Consider the following 6,000-nt stretch of genomic DNA (forward strand, 5'->3'; position numbering starts at 1 on the left):
GCTTCCTCCGATACATGTGCGACCAGTCACCAGTCGCTTCTTTTCACCTGACAACTAGGAGTTTCACTCGCAGGACATAGCGCGTGGGTCGATCACGATATTCCTCCCCAGTTCCCCTCGCCCCGAATAGGCGCCCCGACCAACCTGAGGAGGCGCCAGTGCAGCGACCAGGACACATCCCCTTAATCCGGCTTCCCACCCGCAGACACGGCCAATTGTGTCTGTAGGGACGCTCGACCAAGACCGAGGCAATCTGGGAACCCAGAGTCTATTTGGGCACGGAAGAGGAAGTCCCGGGCGGAAGATCCGCGCTGTACAGGAAGCCTCAAAAAAAGGTACGGCTGTCCCAGAGTCTATTTACGTGCTGAAATAGACTCTGGGTTCCCAGATTGAGCAGGTGATAACAACGGGGGCTCGAACCTGCGGCCTTCGTGTTGGTACTGTAGGCAGGGGAATAGACCGCTATATCACCCGGGCGCCCAAAACCAACTTGTAGGTAGGCTACATTAGTGATAGACTGCAAACCAGTCTATCACTCCGATCTTCCCGGAAGACTCACGATTTTCATTACCTTCTCCCGGTTTCCTTCCTGGGGTCACAATTCTCCCATATTTCTCCTGTTATTTCGTGATAACAACCTGTTTCTGGCACTGTGCAGCATATATAATTAAGCAATATATCACGAGAGCAAGTGTGTTGTGGTGAATATATCCCGCTGATAAGCTGTTATCCCACTCGGCCTGCGGCCTCGTGGGATAACAGCTTATCAGCGGGATATATTCCACAACACACGCTGCTCGAGTGCTATATTGCTTTTATAAAACGGTTTCCAAGTATAATAATATAATAATAATAATACTATAAGTCCGACTGGCATCGTATTCTGATAGAGTCAGTTGAAACACTACTGTAAGGCGGGACCTCTAGCAAGAAGATAGACATGCGGGTGATTTGATTGGATCGTTCTGGAGACTGAAGTCGACATTGGCCAATCCTGGCGCTTGCTGAGAGCTTTTTGCAAAGCTCGACACCAGAGCCGTATGCCGACACCAAGTAACGTTACGTCTTATTTAGAAATGCGGGGTTAAGAGTGAGGGCGCGCGAGAGAGGGGTTAAGACATTAGCCCGCGTCTATTCTTGTACAAAACATCATTTTCTGCGAAGTATTAGTAAAGTTATAAGCGAAGATCGATTCACAAGGATCTGAAAGCTGTCTCCGCCATTTTGTTTTTGAGGTAACCAAAGCCTAAGAGAGTTGCGCCATCATGCGTCTGGCTGCAAGCGAGTAGCTTTTTGTTTTGACACTACTGTAAGGCGGGACCTCTAGCAAGAAGATAGACGTGCGGGTGATTTGATTGGATCGTTCTGGAGACTGAAGTTGACATTGGCCAATCCTGGCGCTTGCTGAGAAGCTGAGAGCTTTCTGGAAAGCCCAACACGGAGCTCGAGCGCAGAGCTGCCTTTTAGTAAGAGAGTTGCCATGGCAACCAATAACCCATGGCCATGGGTTATTGAACTCGGTTACTGGAATTATACAATGGCTGTGAACCAATCAGATTGCTTGATTTGAGAGAGCCGTTTTATAATACAGCATATATAACCGGACAACAGTACAGCGACACCAAGTGTACCGTTTCCATCCTTGTTTCCATGGCAAAGAGAGCCTGTCACACTATCTGTCTCTGCACAGTAAAAACTCCTGGGCTGTTTGTGTAAACATATAGTTGGTCTATTCACCTGGGTCAAGTATTCTGGGCTAGCTGTGGTACTATAAACACACTCTTGGGCTGCTCATAGCCCAATATGATTGGGTAAGAGGGCTTTAAGGGGGTATTTTGCGGTTGGACATCTGGTTGGGCTACTCTGGCCCATGTCCTGGTCCATTCATTTTCCCGCCGGCCCCTCAGTCCAGTGGAATTTTCTGGAAGCAGCAGCTTGTCTCCCTCCTCTCCCATATTAAGAAGTGAGCAGGATTTTACGGTAGGTTATATGAATACCTATTTATATTATTTTTAAATAAGTTGTGGTAAAAGCATGAGCTAAGTTCACTGATGGCATCATGGGGGATTTAGTGGCTTTCATTCTGTGTGTAACGGGATGTAGAAACACACTTCAAGGCTGCTACATGTCCGGGAGGCCTGACAGTAGCTAGCCAGTAGGCTACCCCCTCCCTACTGTAACCTAGATCCGGGCACTGCTGTCGCCTCAACACAGCTTATGTGAAACTGCCATCGGTGTAGCATTACATAGCATAACTGCTATGTTTTTAACTTTATGTTACCGGTTCGCATGTTGTGGAGTGGATGGGAACTCTGTGGGTTCGGCTCCACGGTAAAAACAACAAACAAAACAGCAACACATAGCGTTAACGTTATTGAATGGATTTTTGTTTATCAGAGAGGAACAAGGCAAGCTAACTAGCTAACGCTAATTTTGGCTAGTGACTGACTTGTCTCTAAAAAAAACGAGTGGACAAGCTTTTTTACTTTTGTTAACAATGGTGATTCTGCCCTGCAGTTGGAGACTACCTAATGCTACAGCAGTCCGAGATGTCTTGAATGCGGTTATTTGAGATGGGTGAGTAACATTAGCCAATTTATAATTGCAAGAGGCTGATGTTAACGTTAGCTAGCTATGACAATAAATCGGGTGGGGAGTAGATAACCTCAGCCTTTAGCAACTTTGCTAACGCTAAATGTTTAGCAGTGATTTTATGATCTAGACGATACAAACAAGGTATTGATCATATAACGTTATGGATTGTTTTCTGATCCAAGGAGTCAGGAGGTGGGAAGACATGTTTTAGTGGAGGAAAAAACAGCTGCAAGTAATGTATTTAACGCTAAGTAGCGCTACCATCATGTTCAATGAAGCCAGCCTTCCCTATTTGGCTGGCTAGCTACAACGTGAATGTAACTGCAAGGAGGAAACTCTTTAGGATTATTATCAATCCCGTTTTTTGATTTAAAGTTGGAGTTGGTGGAAAACCTGGGATTGATGCTTTTTGGCGTGGAAAGTGCATGGTCATGGGCCAGGAAGTTATCCACATCACCACATCAAGGGTAACGTTACGTTATTAAAAATATTCTGGCTGGCAGTGTTTGTAGCTAGTGCATGTCAGTGACATACAGTATGCATCTGCCAGGCTGTGATGCTGTTGAAGTTGGTTGTGTGTGTGTGTGTGTGTGTGTGTGTGTGTGTGTGTGTGTGTGTGTGTGTGTGTGTGTGTGTGTGTGTGCTGCGTGTGTCTGTGTGTGTGTGTGTGTGTGTGTGTGTGTGTGTGTGTGTTGCGTGCGTGCGTGCGTGTGTGTGTGTGTGTGTGGATGATGTAGACTAGCCTATATTTTGGGGATGGTATGGACAGATATTTGGTTTAATGATATGTTGTGTACAACATGGACTTAAGCATTTGGATGTGATGTGCCCCCTTATGACATCACTGATGACATCGTCAGTGTGTGTGTGTGTCCCCTTATGACATCAGTGTTGACATCATCAGTCTTATGCCTCTGTGTGTGTGTGTGTGTGTGTGTGTGTGTGTGCGCCTGATGACATCACTTCCAGTTGAGTGACATCACTTCCTGCACGAGTTGCACCTCGGGGCGAGCTGCAGAGTGAAGTAATTGGCGGCAGCTGGCATTTTTCGGGATTGGTGGTGCCGAGCAAACCCGAGGGGCGAAGGGACACAGACGGGACCACAACGGGGGGAAACAGCCCTTGGAGTAAGCACAGGATCAATGCTCTCAATGCATCAGAAAAGGAGAGGTCATCTCCTAGATCCTGAATCCTTGCGTGTGAGTAATCTGTTAGCCTGGCCAGCTGACTCACTCACCTGTTCTCTCCCTTCCAGTTTGGGCTGCCGAACGAGCCGTCATCGTGGAACCCTGTGGTCAAGATAGGACTCCCGTTGCTCGCCATCCCCATCTCCAAGCGCTATCCAGCGTCTCCAGGCGCCATCTCCCTCTCAAACGCTATCTAGCGTCTGCAAACGCCATCACCATCTCCAAACGCTATATCTAGCATCATCAATGTCATCGCCCACGCAGGACGCACAGCCAACACGCCGCAGGTAGGTAAAACTACAGTATACAAAAACTGCTTTGATGTAGTAATTTTACAAAGTTTCAAATTAATTCCTGAATTTTCTTTTGTTAATAACAATCTCATGAGTAATAGTTGTTTGTCAAATTGTATTTGCCATAAAAAATGTTTAGAGTGATAACACGTTATAGACTAGAGGCTATTTTGCACGGATACAGTATATAGGTGTGCCTTGAGATTTTGTCTCGCCCCTTTGGGTTCGCAAACCACTGCCTGAGACAACATATTACTACCGTTTCAGGCACCTCAGTTGCAGCTCCGAACTGTGCCCTCCCATCCCACCAGTTGTGACCCACTCTGCATCCTCACTCAGACTCAGGAAAGGCCAGTTTGCCGACCTGGCTGCCACAATCAGGTCCTGGGAGGACGACCTAAGCCACCCGCCCATTCGCAAAGAGAATGCCCAAGGGAAGCCTGCTACCGCCTGTGTTCCCAAACTGTCCTCCAGAGATGCCATTGGTAGGTTTTTCCCCCAGTCGTCTTATTCCTCAGCACAAATGGACAATAATGTTATTTCTGTGTCCGTGTCTATTTCAGTGAATCAGATTTTTATTCATTACTTTATTATTACTTATGTTAACTTTCTAGCTCTATTACTTTTCAGCTCTATTATGAGAGCACAATGCTTACTGATGCATTTCATAAACACTGATAAACTGTATACTGTACAACAGGCTAGACAGACTGCAGTTCTGCGGGGGTATTGCGAGAAAAACGGCAATAGGTCTTTAAGCTTATTATTATGTCCATTAATTTTGCCTAATGTCAACATTGTTTGAGCATAAATAGCCCAATCTGCGAACCCAGAGTCTTTTTCGGCACGTAAATAGACTCTGGGACAGCCGTAACTTTTTTTTAGGATTCCTGTACAGCGCGGATCTTCCGCCCGGGACTTCCACTTCCGCGCAGCGGTGCCTTTTAAAAACATACATTGCGTCGCTTTTATTTTGAATACTAAATGTCAAAATGTGTATATAATATATTCACTAGCGTTCAGGAACGGAACTCTTATATTCACCGGTACAACAAAAGTGCACTGCGCGGAGGCAGAAGTCCCGGGCGGAAGATTCACGCTGTACAGGAAGCCTAAAAAAAAGGTACGGCTGTCCCAGAGTCCCAGATTGTGAATAGCCTAACCTACTTACTCATAAACTGTAGGCACTGTTGCAGTCATGGATCGTATAGGCTACTTTTTTACTTTCACTTATGCCTTTCACCTTGCTGTGTGAGGTGGTTTCCTCTTTTCTTTTTTTAATGAATGAGCTGAGCTTCAATCTGTCTTCCCGCGGGGACTTTTTAAGACAGATGTCGATTCGGTGCTATGACTACCTCCACTGGCGGAACGAAAGGCGTAACAAAATGACACTCTATTACGTTCCTGTGACTTTTAGACAGGAGGCGAGGCGTAACGATGCCACAGTGATTGCGGCTTTCACAGGCTGTGTAAAAGGGGCTTAGGTCTGGAGTAATCTCTGGGCTTCTGCAGCCAAGCAAAGACCAACAGATGTAGCCTATAGAGGGGGAAAACACCGCCTACCTCAAAACTTCACTATAGAAAAAAATAACAACATTGCAACAAAATCAGCATCTGTGTATGAATTTCTAAAATCCAATATAACTTAGGCATAGCATTACTTCAACGTAACACATATTGCAGGCACATTGCTAAATGTGCTTGAGAAATTAAATGGTACAAAGAACTGAGCAAGTACAAACAGGGATGCAAACACCGTGCATGGCGATTTTTTTCCCATGTAAATTTAGGTTGGTATTTAGGTCTTTTCCTGGGATGCGTTTTGTGGCAGGCTGATTGCATGTTCCTTTGCATCTACATTAAACTAAGATATAGATTTTTTTCTTTTAATATTTGCTTGGTTATTTTTGCAGACATTAACATTT

The 6,000-nt window shown here is 45.6% G+C and overlaps 1 protein-coding gene and 1 long non-coding RNA gene across 2 annotated transcripts in view; one reads left to right on the forward strand and one right to left on the reverse strand.

Moving 5' to 3' along the window:
* arhgef10la (Rho guanine nucleotide exchange factor (GEF) 10-like a) overlaps positions 1–6,000 on the reverse strand; it is a gene marked incomplete at both ends in the record, with an annotated part of 249,251 nt that overhangs the window by 154,456 nt on the left and 88,795 nt on the right. The window lies entirely within an intron of this gene.
* Positions 3,008–4,530, forward strand: LOC310799199. Its single transcript, XR_014553808.1, has 4 exons — positions 3,008–3,062; positions 3,565–3,722; positions 3,851–4,069; positions 4,343–4,530. It is a non-coding gene; the product is annotated as an uncharacterized lncRNA (long non-coding RNA).

The sequence above is a fragment of the Poromitra crassiceps genome (genome assembly GCF_964638095.1).
Source record: "Poromitra crassiceps genome assembly, chromosome: 27".
NCBI classification, from domain to species: domain Eukaryota; kingdom Metazoa; phylum Chordata; class Actinopteri; order Beryciformes; family Melamphaidae; genus Poromitra; species Poromitra crassiceps.